This window comes from Leptonychotes weddellii, chromosome 2 (assembly GCF_054177405.1).
Source record: "Leptonychotes weddellii isolate Sample4059 chromosome 2, ASM5417740v2, whole genome shotgun sequence".
NCBI classification, from domain to species: Eukaryota; Metazoa; Chordata; class Mammalia; order Carnivora; family Phocidae; genus Leptonychotes; species Leptonychotes weddellii.
In genome coordinates, this window is record NC_138370.1 from 62,210,505 (window position 1) to 62,234,956 (window position 24,452).

The 24,452-nt window shown below is 42.8% G+C and overlaps 1 long non-coding RNA gene across 4 annotated transcripts in view; it reads right to left on the reverse strand.

Annotated features, from left to right (window-relative positions):
• Positions 1 to 24,452, reverse strand: part of LOC145720034 (uncharacterized) — an 89,200-nt gene that overhangs the window by 45,988 nt on the left and 18,760 nt on the right. The window contains exon 2 of one of the 4 annotated variants that reach the window (XR_014142766.1): positions 22,138 to 23,150. The exons of the other annotated variants lie outside the window; for them this stretch is intronic. This is a non-coding gene — a long non-coding RNA (uncharacterized LOC145720034). Of the gene's footprint in view, positions 1 to 22,137; positions 23,151 to 24,452 lie in introns of those variants that run through there. 4 annotated transcript variants of the gene reach the window in all.

A 24,452-nucleotide genomic window follows, 5' to 3' on the forward strand; every position in this document is an offset into this window, starting at 1 on the left:
GCTAACACCTTGATCTTGGACTTCTGGCCTCCAGGGCAAGGAGACAATAAATTTTAGTTGTTTGAGCCACCAGGTTTGCGGCATTTTGTTATGGCAGCCCTAGCAAATTAATGCAATTTGAAACCTGGTGCTCTAGATATAACCAGACCAGATATAACCAGGTATCTTGGCTGCAGAGCCATCCTGAGCCTAACACAGGAGGAGTCTCCTCACTAGGAAAGTGAGCACCATTCACAGGCAAGTTTCCAGGCTCACCAGCATTTATGCATGGCTACTTTTCCAGAAAGCTGCACAGAAAGGAAATTTCCAGATTTGAGCAGCCCCTTTGCAGAGATGCCAGGGTCTGGGATGTTGAATCCTGTTACAGTTCTCCACAGTGGTGATTATCACCAGGATTTGCTTATAATCCCCACTAACAAGTATGGGTGTCCCAGAGATATTCGGGACGGGGCTTTCTAAGATATCTCACTCCTCATCACCAGGCAAGTAGGAGGGTCGTTACTAATATTAATGAGGCTATGTTTGTACTTAACAGAGATAAAACCCGAAAAACTCAGATAACTTAAAATCTGTAATGTTATTTTAAATTGCACCCACTGGTGTTCATGAATAGACACGCATAATGCAAATCACATCTAGAAGTCAGACTCTAACGTAACTCTTGGCAACCTAAATGACTGACGTTTTCTGGTGCCTAAAATAACAGGGAGAAGTCCCCTAATCTAACACTTTTTGCTGTCTTCTCTTGGCCTGGAATCTTTATGCCAAGTCGATTGTCCCGGACTTCCAGATTCAGAGGTTCTAACTTTAATGACCCTTACCAAATAATGCCCTGCATTTCTAAATACTTACACAAGTAGGCTTTTTTTAAAAAGCTATAGCCTCACATTGACCTATGTAAGTTAAAGAGAGGAGTTGGTATATATATCTTGATGGCAAAGAAAGGGGAGGCAGATAGAAACCAGAGAATATAGGAAATCCAACGAACAGAGTGCAGGGAAGCCCAGAGCAGAAACAGACAATAACTTACAAGTAGAAACAAATTAATAGCAAGAAATCAAAAGAGATGAGACAAGATAGGTTGTAAGAAGCCCTCCAGGAATGCTTTTTGATTTCATGGCAAACATCACTTATATCTCCCAAGAAACTCATCTATACAATGGTTCGTGTCAACTACATTTGGGTATGACCAGCGTGGGAACAATAAAAGGCACACAAATCAAAATTACACTATTTCCTAAACGTGCTATATTGTAAATTTTATATTTAATTACATGGAACTTTGACACATGCAAAATTCCATCAAAATGTCTTTGTATAATTTCCTGGGAGGTACATTTACCATCAACTATGTTTGGCAAACTTTGAAGAAACCCTTCTCTGAGTCTGTTTGCTTTAGCCCTCAGATCAGAGCCGCTGCCTGGAACACAGCAGGGGGCTGGGATGAAATCAGTGATAGTGTTGGCAGGTGATCAGCCAGACTTGTACAGAATATTTCAAATAACCGCCTGCATATTGCTTTATAAGCTTCAGCACTTTTGACTTTAATGGATTTTAATATTTTAAACACATTTAAAGTTTGCTCGCCTTTAGTTTTTACACAAGAGCTCAAACTGGATCCAAGGGTTGTTTTATTTTGGTTGTTTTTTGTTGTTGTTGTTTTGTTTTGTTTTTTGTCCTGCTATTGCTATGAGAAGCCACAGGATTTATTTCCAGCTCCATCATCACCACTGAATAGCAGTGCCTGGGACCCATCTCCCTGGCCCCTGGCCAGATGTGCACGGTGGCATGACTCCGATGTTAGCCACGTCTAGTCATTTGACTGTGAACAGCCCCAGGGACTCCAATGCATTGCTAACTTCTGAGCCATCCCGGAGCCCTCAGCCCCGGCTTCTTTGCGGATAGGAGGGCTGGACATCAGAAAGGAGCTGGTCCAGGCCACAGAATCACTTCTAGAACTCAAATTCTGAGCTGTTCCCTATTAATAGACAGACCACACTGACACTTGAAACATACCACTAGTTAAATGCCCAGATGTGGAGAATATTGTCTTGGTGCCTACCAAAAGAAAAGAGTGCATAGTTTAACAAGTCTTCAAATATTTTACAGGAAGACATAGGAGGGAAAAAATGTGGCCAATATGATTGATTTTCTGCTATTTATTAGCAACATACTAACCAGAAGTCATTTTTTCTGTTGTGCCACAATGGAGTTAGTGATGTTTCAGTTTACATTTCTTAATAGCAGGGGTGGCTTAAGTTTGAGATTTAAGGGCTGAAGGATTTTGTAGGTTTTGAGAGATTTTTTTTTCCTCTCACTTCCCCCAGCTCATTTTTATCTCTCTGTTTCCACTTCATTAATCCACCCCCTGCGGCTTGAACGTCCATGGGAATGAGATGAACCTGCGGGCGTGGAGGTGGGGGGTGCTAAGCAATGTGCAAAGTTGGGACGGTGGCTTGAAAGCCCAGTGACCCACACCCAGGTATTTAACGGCAGAGCGAGGCTCCTCATTCCCAATTGCTTGCTCATTCAATTTGTCACTCTGAATTGATGATCTGGAATCATCATAATAATGATAGTAATTACTTTATAATTTAAAGTGTTCCTATACACAGCATCTTCTTTAAGACTCTCAACCTCATGAGTGAGGCATTGTAGCCATAAGCGTTTCAAAAGCGGTCTGAACTGAAGATGTGCAAACAGAATAAGGGTGCCTAAGGGCACAGAGTTGGCCCCCAGCAGCCCAGGGCTGACGTACAGCTGCAGCTCTGAGGGTAGAGAACTGCCTGTTGGTTCATTTACTGACCTTGCGTGCAGCAGACTCTACTTGAGAGCTGCCCTCTCAGTGTCTGGGACACCTTTGCTTACGAATGCCCATGACATTGCTTCTTAAGGCACAGGTTTCTCCCCCTGCCACCCCCACCCCACCCAGACCCATGAATATTCTTCTTCTTGTTCCTTCAAAGGGCTACTTACTCTGCACAGGAGTGCTAGACCTCTGCTATCACTGCTATCACACTTGTGGCTTTCATCCCCTTCTGCGTCCTTTTCTTTCTTTTCTCTCAGTGCCTCTTGCTTCTCTGAGTCATTCTGCTTCCTGCTTATGTGACCATGGGTAAGTTATTTCATTTCTCTGTGCCTTAGTTTCCACAGATGTAGAAGGGGATATGAATACAACCAACTTCCTAGGATAGTTACAAGGTTCGAAAGAGTTACTATTTTAAAACATGCATTTACGGGATGCCTGGGTGGCTCTGTTGGTTGAGTGTCTGCCTTCGGTTCAGGTCATGGTCCCGGGGTCTTGGATGGAGCCCCGTATCGGGCTCCCAGCTCTGCGGGGAGCCTGCTTCTCCCTCTGCCTGCCCTTCCCCCTGCACGTGCTCTCTCAATCTCTCTCTCTCTGACAAATAAATAAATAAATAAATAAATAAATAAATAAATAAATAAATAAAATCTTTAGAAGACTAAAACATGTATTTACTATGTACTAAACATTGAATAAGTATTAGTTATTGTTGTTGCACTTTGTATACCCTATAGAGACATTTCTACATCCTACAGCTTCTAACGTGTTAGCTAGCACTGCTTTTTGTTATTGTTTCTTTCTCTGCTAAATCCCTTCCTCATTTTGCTGGTATTAACTGGAGCTTTGTTTGGGTTGCCAAGAGTCTGGTTTCTGAATAAAGATTTCCTGAAGTAATAGAAAAAGAAATTTATTCTCATGACGGTCCATTACTTGGACCCTAAAGAGTCCCATGCACTTTGAATGATGAACAGAGAATGTGTCCTAGCTGGAGAAAACTTGATAAAGAAGCCCCAACATGATTAAAAGTTTGGGAAATAAAATTTGCGAATGCACCCCAGGTTCTAGGCCTTGAGAAGAGGAAATTGAAGGGAGGTTTGATGACTGCCTCTGAATACTTCTGTATTTATTGAGAATACTTCTGTATTCAATGCTAATTGGCTTCTCTGTTGAGGCTCAGAGAAGAAACGTGATTTTTTGAAAAAGATTTTATTTATTTAGAAAGCGTGCACAAGCGATCATGAGCAGGGGGCGGAGCAGTAGAGGGAGAGGGAGAAGCAGACTCCCCGCTGAGCAGGGAGCCCGACTCGGGGCTCAATGCCAGGACCCTGGGATCCGACCAAGCAGATGCTTGCAGATGCTTAACAGACTGAGCCTCTCAGGCGCCCCGAGACCACGTGATTTTTGAAGGTATTCTCAGTTCTGGGATTCCATGAAGAAGAGTCATGATTACATTTACATTCCCACCTAATCGTTCCAACTGTCGCTCTAATTTTGCCTCCTGATTAAAGGCTCTTAAACCCTTATCAATTTCTAGGAGATTTTGGATTATTCCTTTAACAGTTTGCCGCCTCCATTAGGTGGTCAGCTTTACAACTGGGTCTAATTCATTGATGAAACCTAACAATTCACAGTTTTTTGAACTGGTGAATGCTAAGTACAAATGTGTTCAATTAACCCACAGTTACAACCTGGATGCACCCAGGCCTCGCCAGCCTAAGTACCTGTATTATTTTCTGTGCAGGAAAGGGTTAACTCGGTAGGCCTGGACTGCCCAAATTCTGCACATTTCTAAGAAAAGCCTGTCTTCAGGACTAGCCTTTGGCCAACTCCTGGGAGATAACCTCTGAGCCCTTGGAATATTCTTCCTAGTAAGAGTGTTTTTGTATGCCTGAAGACCTGGGCCTTGCTGTACCAGTTTTATCTAATACATATGACGTATGGTAAATGCTCCATGTGCCTTTTCACTTTGCTGATTTTAATCTGTATTCTTTTACTGTAATAAACCATAACCATGAATGTAACAGCTTTTCTTAGTCCTGTGAGTCCTAGTTAATCATTAGCCTGAAAGGTGGTTTCTGGGGACCACCCCCAACACAGGTTCCTATTACTGCTATAAGAAATTACCACAACTTAATGGCTTTAAACAACACAAATTTATTCTCTTGTAGTTTTGGAGGTCATGAAACCAAATTGGGTCAGTAGGGCTGTCTTCCTTCTGAAGGCTGGAGGGAGAATCTATTTCCTTCCCTGTTCTAGCTTCTACCCAGATACCAGGACAATTTCCCCAACTCAAGATCCTTAATCAAACATATCTGCAAAGTCCTTTTTATCATGTAAGGTAACATATTCACTGTTTCCAGGGATTAGGATGTAGACATATTTGGGGGTGGCATTATTCATCCTACCATAACACTAATGGGTCATACCACACAAATACCAACATTACAGTGGCTCTCCATTTCCCTACTTCCTGGACAACTGGAAGACCTAACTGCCCTCCCTTCCCCCTACCCAAAGAGCTGGCCCAGATATTACTTGGAAATATTTCTTGGAATCCACAGGGATATCTTTCATATTTTTGCCCCCAGTATCTCTTCTTGGGCTGGGGAGCAAAGGGAAAGTGCAGAGAGTTCCTCTTTAAGGATAGTGGAGCTGGTGTCTTCTTGGAGAACACTGATTTCCAGCTACTCTCATGGACTGGTTCAGAAGAGAAGGCATTTAAAGCAGTTTTCCTCAAGTTGCAGTGCTAAGGATGACCGCTACCAGATTCATCTAGCAAATTTGATAAGGTGAACAATCCTGGCTGCGTTTCCAATCCATAAAATGAGATCGTGTGTGTGTGTGTGTGTGTGTCATTTGCTTTTAAAAGTCTGTTTAAAAATAAGCTCATTCCTGGGATGCCTGGGTGGCTCACTCAGTTAAGCATCTGCCTTCGGCTCAGGTCATGATCCCAGGGTCCTGGGATCGAGCCCCACATCTGGCTCCCTGCTCCGCGGGGAGCCTGCTTCTCCCTCTCCCTCTGTGCACTCTCTCTCTCTCAAATAAATAAATAGGGGTGCCTGGGTGGCTCAGTCTGTTAAGCGTCTGCCTTCGGCTCTGGTCATGGTCCCAAGGTCCTGGGATCGAGTCCCACATCGGGCTCCCTGCTCAGCGGGGAGCCTGCTTTTCCCTCTCCCACTCCCCCTGCTTGTGCTCTCTCTCTCTCTCTCTGTGTCAAATAAATAAATAAAATCTTTAAAAAAGAAAGAAACATGGTGTGCCTGGGTGGCTCAGTTGTTAAGCGTCTGCCTTCGATTCAGGTCATGATCCCAGGATCCTGGGATCGAGCCCTGCATCGGGCTCCCTGCTCTGCGGGGAGCCTGCTTCTCCCTCTCCTCCTCCCTCTGCTTGTGCTCTCGTTCTCTCTCTCTCAGATAGATGATAGATAGATAGATAGATAGATAGATAGATAGATAGATAGATAGATAAACTCATTCCTGAGGTAATAACTCACAAGAAAACTAAGGAGTTTTTATAAGATTTGAGATTATATGACTGAAAAAATAGCACTAGCATCATGGAGAAAAGCAAAACATCTATTTTCTTTTGTCTTCTGGAAAGAATGTTTCACCCTCACCTTCCTAAGCATGTTTTTTTGGGGGTCTCCTTTTCCCCCAGAGCACCCTCTGAAGCCTCAGTTAACATAAAGCTCTAAATCTGGTCATCACTGCCATCATAGATTTATGCCAGATTTCTCCTAAACTATGAATATTGGCTTGAAAAATCATCCTTCCTTAAAGCACTCTAGGGGTTGTACTTATTCTTTCAATAAGTCAAATAGGGGTACCTGGCTGGCTTAGTCGGTTGAGTGTCTGCCTTTGGCTCAGGCCATGATCCTGGAGCCCCTGGATCAAGCCCTGCATTGGGCTCCCTGCTCAGCGGGGAGTCGGCTTCCCCCTTTGCCCCTCATCCTGCTCTGGTGCTCTCCCTCTCTCTCTCTCTCAAATAAATAAAATTTTTTAAAAAAATAAGTCAAATAAAAATATTTCAAAAATGTGTAACTGTGAGGTAACTGGTGACAGCCCAGAATGTTACAAAACTAAGGCAGGCAATCACCAGCTCAAGTAATATGTTAAGAATGAAGATAAGCTGGTATAAAGATAAATAAAGAGTCAACAGTAGCATTGCGAACCAGATTAATCACTGCCTTGACACTGAGTTTACTAGGTTGTGGGCACATTGGAAAAGGCCATAGGCAGTCTTCGAATTGGTCCTGATTTATCTGCTTATTTATCTGTATCACAGCAAAAGAAACTTGGGAATTGTGGTCCTGCTGCTCAAAACCCTTGAAGACAATCAGTCTTTGGGGAAAGGGCCAAAGAAGATTTGAATCCTTTTTGCTGGTATAATCCCGGCTAAGTCTACCTCCACATGGTATGCCCAAGGCACAATTGATTCAGTGTTTTGGGTCATTTAAATTGTGCAGCTGGGTCAGCAGGCACTTAATCCTGGGGAAAGGGGAAGCAAACATGTGTTAATATAGCCCAAGATATAAGTGGCCCACAGCCAATATTTTGAACTACTAAAGACATGGCCATGATTTGATCTCCATGTTAAAACATACAAACAAAAAAAACCTACTTATGCTTCTTTTATTTGTTCTACTTTCCCAGAAATCAAGCTTTTGTGTTCCTGGTAGGTGGGTTTTGAGATGGCCTCAAGTTTGACTTTTGTGAGCCACTCTCCCTTCACAGAGTTCCTGTGAGGGAGCCCCGCCTCCAAATTGCCAGGCTATCATGTGGGACAATTTTGCTGTGTTTTTTAAAGAGCTTACAAATGAAAATTATGCTTGTCAGTACATAAAGCCTTGCTATAAGGGAGAGGCTTTGTGAATTGAAAGCCTTGCCTTCAAAATTTTCAAAATGATGGCAAATTTAGCCAAATTGGGCAAAAGTGAATCAGGTTTCACAAATTTAGGAACGTTTATTTAAATCTTTAAAACATATGTTGCCACAGCTGTGTTTAGCATAAAATTATGATGTAAATAATCCTAATGAAAATGACGGCATATTTGTATAATGCCTTCCATCCAACAAGCGCCAACCCCGCTACACAACTGATCTCATTAGGCCTGACTACATCCCTTTGAGCTACAACGTAAATATTAGCTCCAATTTGCAGATGAAGAAATTGGGACACGGGCAAGATTATTTACAGCTAAGTAGATTAAGTTATAACCAGCCCGACTCTCCCATCTGTGGAATAAGGTGCAATTTAATCAGAGACCCCAAAAAGGGGATAGTTGAGGGAAAGGCAACTCTTCTTCCAAGTTCCCCACATGGGTCACTTGTTCTAGCACTGGGGGAAGGAGGTAATGAAGAGCATAATGCCAGAGATTTTTTTATGCAATATTCTTTCTAGGAATTCACTGTGTGGCTCTATGGGCAGATACTATCTTTTCCAAACATACCAGTAAGGCTGAGTTGGGAAGGCGGCAGAAAGTTTTATATCTTGGGTTTCGTTGATGGGAAACACAAGACATAGGAAGGAAGAAGCTAATTCGGAACCCCACATGGCAAGGGCCAACAGTCACCATTACCATTCAATTCTCTGTCTTCTGGAAATGTTAAGATATGGTAAGAACTTTTTACAAAATGCCCATGGCAGGCTCAAATACTTCAGCTTGGCCTACAGAATGCCGTCCCTTCCTAAATCCAGATTCCCTTTGCGTGATAGAGTTAACCCAAGCATTCAAGCAGATTGCAGTTCAGTTCCTAAAACAGTCCCCCTGGGTTTCTGCCAGCTAATGGCTAATTCCTGCATGTCTCCTCCTCCTTCTATAAGGAGCTGTGAGATCATTACCTTACAATGTGTGATTCAAATGCCTAATTTCAGAACCTGCATAGCACCTGAACACTAGTGATTTTACCAAGTGTTCATTTTGACTCTGCTTTCAGCAACACATTTTGAATTATAGTTTTAAAGTGGAAAAGAAAGCTTTGCTTAATCTCTGCCAGTCAGTATCGATGTTAAGTATGTGCTTTCCAAATTCAATAAAAAAAAAAAAAAAACTGCCTTCCTTCTACTCAGAAAAAAATTCCATGAAGCCATTTTTGCCAAAACCTGAATTTAAGTCTGCCCAGGAAAAGGCATTCTCTAGAAATAGAGGAGAAAAATAAACCCTTTTGAATGTCTTATAGACTTTATCTAAATTTGAAGTCTCAAAGTGCCACACTATATTGAATTTTAGTAAAAATGTATTTCCCCATTCGTGGAGTGAGGCTCTTATTTCCACACTCCTTTCCCAAGGAGTGGGCTGGGGATAATCTAGGCTTTTGCTGCAGATAGGTCCAGGTTCCTACACTGTCTTGATAATTGATTCACTAGGGATGTGACCTAGGAAAAGCCACTCAAACCTGAATGTCAGGTTTCTCATATGTAACATGGAGATAAAATTATAGTGAAAATTAAACTTAAGGCAGAGCTTACCCAAAGTCAGCCTAGAATGAATGATTTCCTTAAGTATCATCTTTCCAGCCACCACCCCTCCTCAAAATCTATAGTTTCCAAAATCAGTGTATATTTTAATATGGGGTGTGTGTGTGTGTATGTGTGTGTGTGTGTACACATGTGTGTGTCTGGACTAGGTACACCAAAATATCCATAGCAGTTATCCCTGAGAAGTAGAAGAAAAAACAATTTTCATTTTCTCCTTTATACTTTTCTGATTTTCTAAATTCGCCATCATTTTATAATGAATATGTACATTTTTAGAAATTTTAGAAAGCTAATTTTTAGAAGATCACTTTGTAGACCTATCTTCTTTGGGAAAAACAGTATCAAGTTATATATATTTAGAGCTGTTAAAAAAAAACCCAGAAATGGCTAACCCAAGTGTTTCCAATTTTATATGAAAGCAAATTAAGGTCCCAAGAGATAATTACATTCAAAGTCTCCAAGTTAACTGAGGCTGGATCCGACTTCCTAGTGTAACTGGACACCCTAGAGCTCTCCAGCCCATGAGCATAAATGAGGTGGCAGTTTGACCTTAAGTGTTCTCTTTAATACCTCTCTCTGACACTTAGAAGGTTGCAGCCCTCCCTCTCGCTTTCTTTTTATGGCTCTAACTATTATTGTGTACCCTGCTCCTTGAGTCCACTGATCTGCACAGATTTGTCTAGTTAAGGCTAACTGATCTCTATATAATAGTGGTCATGAAATTATTTGACACGTGTACAGCTTATATTAGGAGCCTTGCCATCACCACTTTTCTCAGGGTCCCAAAGATGGGTGGCTGAGAAGCATGGCTGGGTCTAGAGTGAGATGAATAAGGCACTTACCCAAGGCACCAAATGTAAGGGGATGCCAAAAAGCTCACTAAACAAAATAAATAATATTTTGGTGGGACATTTTTAAAAATCAGAATGAATAAAAAAATAATAATAAATACTAAAATTTTAAATAAAGATAGGGTGGTGTAATAAGTTATACATGTTGGTCTTTGTCTCAGATTCCTGGCAACGAGTTCTTAAAACCCTCGGAATTTCCTGAGTAACAGGAGCATTATTTGTTATTCATAATGAGCCTATTTCAACCCGTACCTAATTTTACCCTAATGAGGTGACTCTTGGCTGGGCCCTAAATAGTTTCAGGATGAGGCTAGTCAAAAGAGGGACCAATATGAGACTAGAGGGCTGGAACTTTCAGCTCTACCCCCCAACTCCCAGGGAGGGTAGAGGGTGAAAACTGAATCCAATTGCCAATGGTCGGTGATTAATCAATCAATCATGCCTACCTAATGAAGACTCCATAAAGATTCCTAAAAGATGGAGTTGAGGAAGCTTTCAGGTAGACGAACACATGGAGGTGCTGGTGTGCCCTGAGAAGGCATAGAAGCTTTGCATACCTCCCTCCCCAATACCCTATGCATCTCTTCCATCTGGCTGGTTTTGAGTTGTGTCTTTTAGAACAAACCAGTAATAGTAAATAAAGCACTTTCCTGAGTTCTGCAAGTAATTCTTATGAATTATCGAACCTCAGGAGGGAGTCGTGGGAACCCCTGAATTGGTAGTCAGCAGGCAGAAGTGTGGGTCACTTGGTCACCCCATTTGCAGCTGGCATCTCAAGTGGGGCAGTCTTGTGGGTCTGAGCTCTTGACCTGTGGGGTCTGCACTAACTCCAGGAGTTAGTGTCAGAATGGAATGGAATGGAATGGAATGGAATGGAATGGAATGGAATGGAATGGAATGGAATGGAGTGGAATTGAATTGTCAGACACCCAATTGGTGTTGGAGAATTGGAGAATTGGTATGTGAAAATGACAAGCATTTGGTGTCAGAGGACAAAACCCCACATTCGGTGTCAGAAGTGATGTAAAAAAACCCCGCACAGATAAGATCAGTAACAATGCTGTGCCAGGCCATACTGGAGCCAAAGGCAAGAGGAAGGACAGTAATACTGATCCCACCTTAATTTAAAATGTTGATATTATGAGTTGTTGGCATTAATTTTCATTTTTTTTAGAAATAATGTACTAAAATATTTATCTTGATTGCTGAGTTTCTTGGCTAATTAAATGAATCAATCACAAATGAATAAAATATGGTTAGAGTAATCAAGGAGTCTATAATGGGAGCAAAGATTAGGCTCTGGATTTCTTATCTGAGTGAGCAGCCACGGAGAATGAGCTGCTTCACAATTAACTAAATGCCCTCTTCTGAGATAAAATCCCAGAGCAATAAGGCTTTTCTCATTTGTAGACTGTCCCACCTTCTCAAAATCCAGAATCAAGAAAGTAGCAATCTAACAAAGAGCCCCACTAAAATGCAAAGGACTTGAGTGCCCGCAAGCTCTTCACTGGATATGGTCACAGCTCAGCCTGGCCCCTGAGCAGGCCGTGGGTCCTGGAGCTCACTGAAGGGTGACCAGCAAGCAGCCACATGGGGGCAGCAAGACCAGAAAGGGAGTCCAGAGCAGGACCCAGAGGCAAGGGACCAGATAACCCCAGGTCCCTGCTACAAGAGGCAGACATCAACCCATGGTGACGCAGGTGATGGTGGCCCTGGTTAAGTCCTTGTGAGGGTCTTGAAGGAATCAGCTTAGAAAAGAGCAATTCATAGGGCGCCTGGGTGGCTCAGTTGGTTAGGCGACTGCCTTCGGCTCAGGTCATGATCCTGGAGTCCCGGGATCGAGTCCCGCATCGGGCTCCCTGCTCGGCGGGGAGTCTGCTTCTCCCTCTGACCCTCCATCTCATGCTCTCTCTCTCTGTCTCATTCTGTCTCTCAAATAAATAAATAAAATATTTAAAAAAAATAAAATAAGGGGCGCCTGGGTGGCTCAGTCGGTTAAGCGACTGCCTTTGGCTCAGGTCATGATCCTGGAGTCCCGGGATCGAGTCCCGCGTCGGGCTCCCTGCTCGGCGGGGAGTCTGCTTCTCCCTCTGACCCTCCATCTCATGCTCTCTCTCTCTGTCTCATTCTGTCTCTCAAATAAATAAATAAAATCTTTAAAAAAAATAAATAAATAAATAAAATAAAATAAAATAAAATAAAATAAATAATAAAAAAGAAAAGAGCAATTCAGAGTCCACCATATACATGGTTTTAGCATCAACCTTTGGTGAAAAAAAAATTAAAAGGCATGTTTCTTCCCTGTGCTTCACATAATACTCACACAGCTCTCGATTTCTGGAACTCTTGATATAAGCTTCAAATCTCTTATCGGCAATATTGGAACCGCCACAGCTTTTCTAACACCCAGAGCACCTGAAGTGCTAGCAGCTCAAGTGGGCTGTGTGCGACCACGGTCTGCAGGCAGCTTGGAGCAATGGCCAACGGGATTGAGAGCGAGGGAATTCTACAAGCCAGAAGCAGAGGCTCTACAAAGAGGATCACATTTTCGACTTGAGACCAATTGTTTTTCCAAACTATGCACTTTGGATTTTGCCACTTGAAAGATATTTTTTTTCCATACCCCACTTGAAAGGATCCGTTAAAATAGCTTACTTGGGCTCCACAGTCACTCTGGATACTTGTGGAGCATCGGAAGTAATAAAATTCACCAGATTTTATGAGACGTGGTGACAACTTTATTTGATAGATTCTCATTTTTTCTAAACTGTCCTTACATGATTTTTTTTCCTTCCTATATTTTATGGTGCCTTTAGGATGACTCTGAAACTTTTAACCATTTTATCTTTTCTTTTTTCAGATTGTGAAGTTGTTGCTATTTGGTGGTTTGACTTGGTTTTGCTTTAGGCTGGGGTTGCTTAGGAGTGAAGGGATACAACAGTAGTTTTCCACTCAGCTCAAATTGGCAATTACGAAGGCTTATGTCTCGGTCCCTCCACTGACAGAGGTGGGGAAATGAGGCCCTTAGAAGCAAGGACCCAACCGATGTCATCCAGGTGGTTGGTGGCAGAGGCGGGGAAGGGACTCAGCTGCCCAGCCCTGCTCTCATGAAACCACACAAAGTTACAACTGCCTGGAAGCATCCACTACAAGAGCCAGAGTTGTTGCAGGTGTTACAAGCCCCCCCTCCCTAGCAGGCTATGAGATTCCCAAAAGCTTACATGGAGCCTGGAATAGGGGCAAAAGGTGTGGACCTTAAGCCATTGCTACCTACCTCTCCAGGAAGCAGCTGGTGAGATCCAGTCCTCTTCTGTCTGTTGGGCATTACCGCTCCAGTGACTTTTGAGAACTTCTTCCGCCAAGTCTACTCCACGGGCCAATGAGGGTCCCCTCAGCATCCTCTAACGGTATCCAGTGTCCCTCTCTACCAGTATCCTTTGGCTCCAAAGCACTGCCCACAGGCGCTACACCCCACACCCATCCCCTTCCTTGTCCCTAGGAAGACGCTCTTCTCCCTGCCTCCATACCAGCTGCTGCCTTCAGGTCAACACACTGGCCTCCATCTCCTACCAACGCGGAGGTGATCTCACTTCATCTCCATCACAGGGCCAAAAATGCGACAGCTGTTTGTTTCCTGGAAGTCACCTAAAGCAAGGCCAGCAGTGTTGGGCTGGTTGTAAAAAGACACACTGATCTTTTATTTCTTATAAATCACTGTTCTCGAAGGTCTTGCTTTCTCCTGAGGTACTTTCACGGAGGAGACTGCACTCTTGGTGGGGGGGGGGGGGATCTCTCTCACAGCTCTCTCTTGTTCAGTCTGCAGTAATCTCCCTCCCTAGGTGGGCATCTCCAGAAGCCTTCCCAGCCACGACTCCCTTCCACTCACCCTCTCCACAAACCTCTGGTGTACCCTCTTCAGTAGGTGTCTATAGCCCTGGGCTTTAGTGATCTCCATTGAGTACCATAAAAATCCCTCTGAGCAGAAGCACCTGCCATCCCGATCGGCTCCAAGAAATGGGAGCATAAGAGAAAACATTGGAAGGATAAGCAACTGAAATTTTCCAGTCATATTTGGCTGATGCTCATGGGGAGAACAGATTCTTGTGCATTATAGAGAAAATATGTGAAAACATTACTCAAGAGCTTTAAATTTCTTTGTACTAACTAATATTTTAAGGGTATCATATCCAAGGCAATAAATTACACTTCGGAAGAGTTTGATGATGGGCATTCTTTTTCTACTTGCCTTAAAAATAAGGTCAATTTGTTTTTTAAAGTTCTTACTTTATGAAATAAAAGACTACGCTGGATCTTCTCCCCTCCCTCCTGTACTAGTTTCCTTTGGCTTCTGTACCAAATTACCACAAACTTAGTGGCTTAAAACAACACAAATTTCTTGTTTTACAGCTCTGGAGTTCAGAACTCATAAAATCAAGGTGTCAGCAGGGCTGCATTCCTTCTGGAGGCTCTAAGGGAGAATCTGTTTCCTTGCTTTCTCCAGCTTCTAGAAGCTGCCTGCATTCCTTGGCTCTTGGCCTCTTCCTGACATCACTCCTCTTGCCAGCTCTGCTTTCATCTTCCCAACTCCTTCTTTGACTCTGACTCTCCTGCCTCCCTCTTTCACTTATAAGGATCCTTGTGACTATATTGGGTCCACCTGGATAATTCTAGAATAATCTCCCCATCTCAAGATCCTTAGCTTCATCACATCTGCAAAGCCCCTTTGCCACATAAGGTAACATCAAGTTCTGGGGACTAGGATGTGGATATCTTTGGAGGCCATTATTCAGCTGACCATGAGCCCTTGGCCCCTCTGACTTCCTTGACTTCCTTGACCTCACACTCAGGGCTCTTCTGCCACCCTGGCCTCTGACCCTTCTGACACCATGCCAGACACCAGAACCATCCATGGTCCTGGGCAGCCCTTCCCCTGTGAAGTCCCAGGCCCACTCCCTCCGCAACTCCAGTCCTTTACTTGGTCGTCCCCTCCTCAATGAGCCCTCCTCTGACTGTGTTGTTTATAGTCATCTCCAGACATTTGCTGTCCCCTTTCCCTAATTTATTTTTCTCCATGGTAATTAGCATCATCTAACATACTATATATTTTACTCATTTACTTTTTTTTAAATAAAATTTTTTAATTCTTTTAAAAGATTTTATTTTATTTGACAGAGAGAGAGAGGGGGAACACAAACAGGGGGAGTGGGAGAGGGAGAAGCAGGCTCCCGGCTGAGCAAGGAGCCTGATGCGGGGCTCGATCCCAGGACCCTGGGATCATGACCTGAGTTGAAAGCAGACGCTTAACGACTGAGCCACCCAGGCGCCCCTCATTTACTTTTTTTTTTATTGTCTCTTTCAATTCTCTCAAATTTGGGCTTTATGAAGGCAAGGATTCCTTTCTTATTTTTTTTTTCTCTGCTGAATCTTTGGGCTTAGAAAAGTGTCTGGCACATAATAGATCTTCAGTATATAGTGGTTAAACGAATATGGCTGGGTCATTTATTAAGAACCTCCCAAGTCTGTATCTTTAAGTTTTATGTCTTGGGCTGGTTAGACTCTGGATAAAACACTTATCCTAACTCCTGCAAAGTGGCCAGGATCTGGCTGCCCAGTAAATTCTGAGAGCCTGTTGGAGGAAGAGGGCTGGGTCCTTGCTCTCCAGCACACATAGATTCACTTAATCCTCCATTGTGCCAGATACCCTCTGTCTTCCCTCCTCGGGGATCTCCATTCATAGGTGGGGTAAGAGGGCAGTGTCCAGGCTGAGTGCAATGGGAGAAGAGACTTGGGGGCCAATTGCTATTCAAATAGATCTTCCACCAATCCTCCTTATCTTAGATGCATTTCACCCTTGCTTCCAGGGGTATCAGGAGCTGTCAGGTCCTAAGGCTCTGGAGAACTCTGAAGCAGGGGTTTTGTGGGTTCCCTTGTTACCTACTATTACTCACTTTTTAAAAAAATTCCTTACCACTCATTCAACTGCTTTCCAACCTCATAAGTTGGGTTGTTGTCATAAGGGCTGTTGTCCCTTCTTCAGGTGTTTATGCCTTTAGCAAATCCTTTCACTATTGTTTTATTTGGGTTTTAAGAGGAATAAAATTAGATGTAGTTCTTTCCATCATCTTTACGAGAACTGCCGCATATTTTCCTACCGTTTTGGGGCTTGGGAATTGATACATTGATCTATTGTGTGCTTTGTGCATGTTTATTATTGAGTACTTAACTTGAATTTTAGAAGAAATGTGTTTCAAATTATAGCACAGTTGGGATTAGGCACACTTCCATTTATGAATGACACCTCACCATTGAATATTCCTTTAAGTTACACAGGGCATTTTTTTTTTAAGATTTTATTTATTTATTTGAGACAGAGAGAATGAGAGAGACAGAGAGCACACGAGAGGGGGGAGGGTCAGAGGGAGAAGCAGGCTCCCCGCCGAGCAGGGAGCCCGATGCGGGACTCGATCCCGGGACTCCAGGATCATGACCTGAGCCGAAGGCAGTCGCTTAACCAACTGAGCCACCCAGGCGCCCACAGGGCATTTTTTTTTTTAATTTATCTCACTTAATCTTGTGAGATAGGCAAGGATCTAAGACCCAGAAGAATTACGTAACTATATGCCCAAGATCAACCCAGCTAGTCAGTGGTGGGCCAGCTCTCCAACATGTCTTCTGGCTTCTGACTGGACCATGTGGTCTCTCTCTTTGTCCTTTTGCCTTTCTTTTTACAAAGAAAACAAATTAGGAAAATGTGTAATGTGTAAGTTTTCATAAATGTGACACAGCACAGAAAGCTTGCTGAAAAAAAAGAGTCACATTCCTGAGATGTGAATGCTGGTAACCTCCCCACTCTGGTCCCATTCAGGGAAGACGTTGTGCGGGCCTCTGTCGGGTCGGCCGCTCAGGCGGGCTTTGACTAGAATGTCTATGTCAGGACTGCCTGCGCCACACCAGGGCCTGCCGGTGATCTGGCTTAAGCGGGAAGTCTTCCCACTTGGTCTCTGTGCTTCTTGCCTGGCCTCAGAGCTTTCTGAAATCTCACAGAAAGCAGCTCCCTCCAGTCCCCACGATGTTCTCACATCTTTGCTCCCGCAAGGAGATCGGCACAGATGTTTCCCATGACTCTGAGCTCTGAGAAGTTGTCAGGGCCTTTCAATCACTCTAACGGCCTATAAAAGCTTGCTGTATTTTCAGTTTTACTAAATATTTCTATAATTCAAAAATTATGGAAATGGATAATGTTTCTGTTCTCTGGGAATATATTTAACAGCTGTGTGCATACCAGATGCAAATGAATCTATAGAAATCAATTGTGCATTTTATAGACTACACTTCATATTACCCGCCTTCCCTTTTAGACACCTCAGGCTCTGCTCCTGCCAGAATGGTAAAGATGCTGGAGCGCTTTACGGGAGACAGTTTGGTTCTTAGTTCTACCGAGAGAAGAGATGAGGTTCCATCTGAGCGATCCGTGAATACAAGCACGGCTCCTCTTGCCTAAGCCAGTGCGCCTCGAGGTGAGAAGTCACTTGCTAAAGGTGATCCTGACGTTAGATATTGGAGGAAATGGTTTGTTACTAACCTCCTCTAATTCCAGTTTCCACAGTTGTAAAACGGAGATACTGATCCAACAGAGTTTACTCAGGATTACATGCGGCAAATTCGGTTCCCAATAAATAGATCGGTAATTGTGTGGTGGAGAGTTGGAATGCTTTTTCGACTGCCCAACCCCTGAATTGGGGACTGAAAAGGCCAGTCTTTGCTCTTCCTAACCTCTGGCCACTTCTACTCTATAGGATTTGAACTTACGCCAATTGCTTATGGCGGCCTGACTTTGAATCTGTAGCAAGTGACACAACACACAAGGGCAACTGCAGAGTTCCGGTGCGGCGGTGGCCTCCGGGTCCGGCCCTGGCCACAGGGCGGGGTCCCCACTGGCGGTGACTGCAGCACACGAGCAGGCCATTTCTCCGTGCACCCCTTCTTGCTTCCTCCTCTATTTCTGAGTTGGTTTTGCTGGCCTTCCTACCATTCTGTGAACTACTCAGTAGCCCTCTAAGAAGTTCATTTGGGGCACAAGATAGCTGAAAACAGGCAACTTCTCTCATTTATAATTAAGAGCACTGACTATTACGTAACATGACTTTGTTTCTAGGGTTTGGGGGATCCTACCTGGTGCCATAAAGTTCCAAGGACATTATGGAGATCAGAGCAGAGATTCTCCAGAAAGTTGTTTGGTGGAAACCGACCACAGGTCTCATGAACTGGGTTTACCTCCTTATGGTCTCCCTTCTGTCTTGTCCCTCATACTACAAGCCTCCAGTGTGTCAAGGCCATGACCAGGCAGGGAACGCAGTCCGGAACAGTCAGGAGGATTAACAGGTGGGGCTGCCTATTAATTCTTGACTCAGGGTTTTTTTTGTAAGGATCTGCTGATTAATGAAGGTTGGGGAACCATCAGGAGACTATCGGGGTAGGGGGTTGGGGAACAACAGTCCCCGTGGTTAGATGTCCTGGACAAATCTCTATAGAAGAACTCCCACTCATCAGCCTGCAGCATCAACAAGCGCTCTGGTTCCCCAGGCAGATAAGCAAGACTTCATTTTGTGAATTCACTCATCCGGTGTTTAGACCCACACTTCAAACGAGATGACGTCATACCCTTTGGTTCCACCCCAACCTGCCTGGGTTTAAATCCCAGTTCTGCCACTTACCAGCAGTGAGACTTGGGGCAAATTACTAAAGATCTCAGTGTCCTGGTTTGCACATCTGTGAAATGGGGATAATAATAGCACCTACTTCACAAAGGTGTTGTGGGGATTAGACATCAGAACATCTCGGGTGCTTCGAGCAGGGCCCAGCACAGCATAAGCACTCAATAGATGGTAGCTATTATCATCAAAAATTGCTTGTTGCCAAATAAATGGTGCTTGTAGCCTGAGGACACTACTTAAAGTAACTGAAGTTACCTTACAAGATGACTGTAATTGAGTCACAAGAATCACTAACTTATATAATAGCCAGCATTTTACAAAGAACTTTTTTTACATTGAGAGTAGTGGTAGTTAAGAGCATCAGTCTTGACATCAGATGAACTTGGGTTCAAATCTTAATCTGTCATTTCATAGGCAGGTGAACTTGGGCCTCAGGTTACACATCTATGATATAGGGGTTAATAATACTTACTTCTTGGGGCTATTTTGAGGATTAAATTATATAATATACGCAAACAGTGTAGCCCAGTTTCTGACACATGGAAAGCATGCTACAAATAATTATCATTTTCACAATGATAACTCCTCCAAGATCACACGACCCCTAAAAAAGTATAAGGACTTCAAATTCCACATGTTCCACCTAAATATATTTAGCCCTCCAAAAATGCTCCATGATCAGAATGCTATTGTGATTTCCATTTTTGGTGGATGAACTGTCAGGATCTGTCCAATTTTTTCAACCAGGGAAAGAACTTTCAGTGATCCTCAGAATTATTCTAGCATTATTTCTATCTCTAGTTGTGCCCTTTTAATGCTTCAGTTCAGGTGATCCCAACTCAGGTTATTGAGGGTGAGGAGAACAGAAGCTAATCCATGTTCGGGTGATTTTTCTCTCTTGCCTATGAGCACTTTGGCTTTTGATACCTTTACTGGATACACCCTTGTCACTCTTTCACCCTTATTTATGTTAAACAAGATAATTTCAAGCCTGGACATGTGTCAGTCTCCAGAGTGAAGAGCCATGGTTTCAGAACCTTAAATTAAAAACAGGGAGAGCATCAACAAGCGCTCTGGTTCCCATTCCATTCATCAGAAAGAACTCCATCTTTCTCAAACTCACTTTCCTGTAGTTCAGCCCTGCTTTTTCTCTGAACAGACTTGACAGAAAAATTATTTGGATGTGTTATGTGCTGTCATCTCAAGCCAGCATCCTGACGGTTTAATGCAAAATGACATGGCAGCCCAGGAATTTCTTACGGAAACCTACCTCACACTAAAGTTGCGGGACCAAGTCTTCCCACCTGGGAATTTTAAGTAACAGTTTGACATTGCCCTAATCTTCTGGTTGTTGATTTCTTAGAGAAGGAACTAGCCCTGGAAAGGAGGGGGAGGGGGGCAACAGGAAATATATTCTCATGTCCCTAAAGACAAGGTTATTTCTACCCAAGGAAGGAAAATCTCCCACCTTCTCCAGTGGAAACAAATTTCTCTGTCTATTCCTCTGTCTCTCTCCACCCCCTCCCTCCTTGTTCCCTCTCTCAACCCACAAAAATGCTCAAAAGAGCTTGAACATCCAACAACTCAAAAACAATGTCAGGAGTCAATTTATTATTCAGCTTTCAGGATTACTAGTTTGCCCAGTGGAATTGTCCAATATTGAGTAATTGAGTAGTTATGGCACAGCTGGTTGGCAGAAAGCCTCTTGCCTGGGACAGTGGGACTAGTTCCTAACAACTGTGAGACTTTGAGCAAGTCATTCGACCTCTCCGTGCCTCAGTTTCTTCATCTGGGAAAATAGGTGGTGGGTGGTGGGGAATAGTTGGATAATTTAGTATTTAATGATGCGAGGTTTTATAGACCTCAGCTGGGGAAATTCTGTCTGTCCCCCAAGAACAAGAACTAATAAGGAATTGTTCTAGAAGTCTTCTCTCAGAAATACGATAATTATTAGTTTATATGTAGAAACTGTGTTAGAACAAGGGATCTGCATTCATGGCAAATAAAGAGGTAAAAGAATAAGATCCCAAGTAAACTTAGTGCTGGAAGGGCTGGTAGGAATCCTCTGTCCATCCCCTCCTTCTACAAAGATGGAGCCAGAAGTCCAGAGTAGTCAAGAGTCAGAAACCCACATCCCCTAGCTCCCAGCACCCTTCTCCATATGCAGGAGGCCTGATGCTGTCCCTCAACCACCAGGGTTAGAACTACTCAGCCTGTGAACTCTTGTTCTGTTCTCTTTTTGGCAAATAGAATTGTAGGACCAGAATGATGGATGGTTTCCCATCATTGCCTTTGAGATGTTAGGATTCTCTCACGCATTTCTGTGGGTACAGAGGAAGAAACAAAGAGAATTTCCATCATTGCCTTTGAGATGTTAGATAAGACTCTTTCACTTATGCATTTTTGTGGGTACAGAGGGAGAAACAAAGAGAGAGATCAACTGGGTGTTCCTTTTAGGGAAATGGCCCTGATAATGAGTCAGTGCTCTTACAGAAGAACAGACCTAGGGAAATTACTAGCTCACTTTATGTGAAGTATTCTGTCTTTACCTGGAAACTTGCCACTTATATGTGGCCTTATCATTTATATAGGACATTTTTTTTCTTCAAAGTCAGAAAAATCATTTGTGTCTCATGGAGTCTCATTTAATAATTATTTTTCCCATTACATGTAAAATTAATATGCTTAGACATAAATATGCTAATCTTTCCAGCTGCTGACCTAACCTGATTCTGTCTTCAGCTCTGAGTATATCTTAAAGTCGTGGCAACTATCATGTGTCAACATTAACTAGCCTTAATTACCTTTTTATACATAACTAAATTGTTTATTTAACTGGTGGCTGCATTGCTCACTAGGAGCGCTTATATTTAAAAGGGAGTTAAAAATCAATAAACAACCTTATGAGCTAAACAGCAATACAATCCTGAGATACCATTTTGCCAGGTTTGACATATATAGCAGCCCTGAAGGCTGCTTAGAGCCATCAGTTAAATAAATCATCTGTTGTACATTGACAGCAAACAGAGAAAGGAAAGTTCTACTGCATTTGACATAAGAAGAAAACCAAATTCACAGCTGAGAGTGGGAGAAAGGTAGAAAAGTCAGTGTGCTAACTCTTCCAACACCTAACTGTTCCTTTTCTATGGGGTTGGAAATGAGCCAAATTATCAGCTAAATCGCAGGCAAAATATTTTAATCATATAAACCTTTAGACAACACAATTATAAAAGAATATTTGGGAGGATAAAGATTTAATTCTTTCTTCCTCGTTTTTAGCAGAAGGATGTTAGCTCGTTTTGAACTCTACCCCTTTGGGGTACTATTTTAATAAAGGACTGAATTTATCCAAGTACCTAGCTTTAAAAAATGTGGTTCCATGTATTTTGAAAACCAAGCCAAGAAACACAAGACTCATAAAATCCAACCATATTAAATGACGGTTCCTTTTTCCTTAATCCACCACCACAAATATCAATTAAATGTAATTATATTAAATGGGTTCCCCCGAGAGCAAATAAAGATCTGCCAGGACACAAATTGCTACCCAGGTGAACAATATATAATTTTCTTGAGTACACAGACAAATACAGATGGTATACTCCAGAATGTAATGTAACAAATGTGTGTTTACTGTAACATATACATTTATTTATTTATTTTAGCTACCAAATGGCAGAGGGCCAAAAATTACTAATAAAATATATGAGTTTTTCTTTCTCTTTTCTTGGACGAGAGGATAAATATTGCATTTTATATTAATAATTGCTAATTAAAAGGCTATTAACCTGAGACGATAATAACTACACAGACTCAACTAGAAACAAATGCCAGAAATGAATTTGCAAGGTTTGGTTAAAAAAAAAAAAGTTAAACTGATTTAAACAACTATTTTTCTTATTAAAAACAAATGTTTTACTGAGCTTGCTAGGAGAGGAAGGAATGAATCCATAAATAGGAAAGTAAAACAGGTAGGATAGAACGTATTTTGTTAGCTCTTTTAGGAGCTAATTATTCCACTCCTGTGGAAGTAAAAGAGCAGAGAGAGAGGTGGGATGGACGAGCCAAGGGACAAAACAACTTTCACAATTATGAAAATGAGCTGCCCAACAGATGTCGAAATTCAAAGATCTCAAGGCATATTTCTCAGGAAAGGTTTTTTTCTCCTCCTTCTGCAGGAAAAATGAGCAAATGCCATGCTCAGGTTCTTTTTCATTATATGATATGTAAGGTCTGAATTTCTTCTGTTAGATGTTTTCAGGGATGGAAATATAATTCATTCTCGGTGTTGTATGGAAAACCCTGAAAAATAATCAATTTAAGATTGACCATGCTGATATGTCAAGTATTTTTAGTCTCTGCCCTTTTTAAAGTAATACAAATAATTATCTCAAAACAGAATCTTGGAAGCAAAGGCATTTTCCTTTTCCTATTGCTCACTCTCTTCAGATTGGAATCCCCGCTCCCCCCGCCCCACCCCACTGACTTCCATAATAAGAATATTCCACTTTCAAACCTAGGAAATGCTATTATAGGAAGGCAGAAGTTGGGACTTTTGAACCTATTTCATCCTCAGCTTTCTCAGCTAGAAAACATCAGAAGTGGCCGCTAAGCACCCTTCAGTGATTCTATGATTTCCTATAAAATGTTAAGTAATATGACCTTGACATAGGACTGATCCTGATGAATTTGATGTTGCTAATTAAGTAGCTGTGTGCTCTTACCCTCTTCAGGGCCCAGGGTAACCCTCGGGTGTCACTTTCACGTGACACTGGGCTTGAGGGGCTCCCCTCCCTCCCATGGATGCCCCTCCAGCTGCCTAGAAACACTCCTTAGGGGTTGGGGTGGCTTGGCTCTATTGAGCTAGTCCTGGGACAGTATGAGGACCAGAAAAGTGGGATCGTTCACCCGGACTTGCGGTCAGGTGGCTGCCCTTTTCACCAGGCCAGGCTCGTCTCCAGGAGGAATGGGCAGATGGACCCCACAAGGATCCCTTTCCCCTTCCTCACCTATGTCTTCTCCAAGACACCGCCTGCTCCCCAACGTCAGTACCCAGACCTCCTTATTCACCCCAGTTTCTTCTTTACCCTGTTAGGCGTTACTAAACCCCAAGCTTCCTGTTCTGTCTTGTAAATAGTAACCACCTCCTCAAGTTGGTGAGTTTTAGCTGTCCTCTCCTGCCCAGCTCTGCAGGCTGGTGGGAATCATGGAGGGAGCTTCCATCCTAGGACAGCAAGTGAAGGGAGGTTACAGCATGGTTCTGTCTTCCTTCCTTCCTTTCACCCTTCCTACCTTACTCTACCTCCCCACACTCTCTTTCATTTCTCTGTCCCCTCCCTCCCTTCCTTCCTTCTTTTCGTTCTTCTTTTTCTAGGGATGTTACTTAATCTTAGAAATATCACTTAATCACACTGCAGTTAAGGGCACATCATCTACACTGGTCCAAGGAAGGCTACTCACTTGGTACGTTTGTTCCTTCATTCTCCCTTTGCTTCCATTCCCTTCTTTTTCCCTACTCACACTGGGAAATAACTGTAATAGTTAATACAAATCCTCTTGTTTGTATATGCACTTTTAAGATTCATAAGCTACTTTTCTATACAT